This window comes from Piliocolobus tephrosceles, chromosome 13, assembly GCF_002776525.5.
Source record: "Piliocolobus tephrosceles isolate RC106 chromosome 13, ASM277652v3, whole genome shotgun sequence".
In the NCBI taxonomy this organism is placed as follows: domain Eukaryota; kingdom Metazoa; phylum Chordata; class Mammalia; order Primates; family Cercopithecidae; genus Piliocolobus; species Piliocolobus tephrosceles.
The window spans coordinates 10,677,145-10,678,393 of NC_045446.1; the positions used below are offsets into that span (position 1 = coordinate 10,677,145).

A 1,249-nucleotide genomic window follows, 5' to 3' on the forward strand; every position below is an offset into this window, starting at 1 on the left:
TACAATTTGATACATTTTGACATCTATATATCTTACATTCACCCACCTGGAAAAATCAAGAAGTGTGACAATACTAAGTGTTGGTGAGGATGTAAATTAACAATTCTTACCCATTGCTGGTAGAAGTGAAATTGGGACCACCAGTTGGGGAAACAGTTCTAGTGTTTTATTGTAAAGTTGGATATTTGCATATACTACTAGGTATTACATCTTGTGGGATGTCTGCATGCATACACCAGGATATGCATTGGGTCCTTTTCAATTGTTTCCAACCCCAAATTGAAAAAAAAAAAAAACAAAAAACCAACAAACCACCAAGTGGCTTTATCACTGGATCAATAAATTGTGGTATAGCCACATAGTGGAATATTTTACTGTAGTGAAAATGAATTATGGGACTATACAGCACTGTGTATGTATTACAGAAACAACTTTGAAACAAAATTGCAGAAGAGAACTTAACAGCGTGATACCATTTGTCTTAGTCCATTTGGGCTGCTATAACAAAATACCATAGGCTGGGTGGCTTATAAACAATTTATTTCTCACAGTTCTGGAGACTGGGAAGTCCAAGACCAAGGCACCAGCAGATTCCTGTCTTGTGAAGGACTGGTCTCAGTTATTAGATGGATAGCAAGTGCTGTGTTCTCACATGGTGGAAGTGGCTAGGTGGCTCTGCAGGACCTCCTTTATAAGGGTTCTTTTTATTTTATTTTTTTATTTTTTTGAGACGGAATCTCGCTCTGTCACCCAGGCTGGAATGCAGTGGCCGGATCTCAGCTCACTGCAAGCTCCGCCTCCCGGATTTTACGCCATTCTCCTGCCTCAGCCTCCCGAGTAGCTGGGACTACAGGCGCCTGCCACCTCGCCCGGCTAGTTTTTTGTATTTTTAGTAGAGATGGGGTTTCACCGTGTTAGCCAGGATGGTCTCGATCTCCTGACCTCGTGATCCACCCGTCTCGGCCTCCCAAAGTGCTGGGATTACAGGCTTGAGCCACCGCGCCCGGCCTCATAGCACCATTTTTATAAAGTTACAGAGAAGCAAAACGAAGTGATGTATTAGGGATACAAAGAAATGATTTTAAAAAACTATTTTAAAAAGTGAGGGTATGACAGACACAAAGGTCAGGATAGAAGTTGGGAGTGCAGAGGGAGAAGGGATAAGGAAGGAAACCATAGGTGGGAGCATCTATACTGGGAATGTTTCATTTCTTTTTTTTTTTTTTTTTTTTTTTTTTTTTTTTTTTTT

At 40.9% G+C, this 1,249-nt stretch overlaps 1 protein-coding gene across 1 annotated transcript in view; it reads right to left on the minus strand.

Moving 5' to 3' along the window:
- LGALS12 (galectin 12) overlaps positions 1-1,249 on the minus strand; it is a 25,705-nt gene that overhangs the window by 21,639 nt on the left and 2,817 nt on the right. The window lies entirely within an intron of this gene.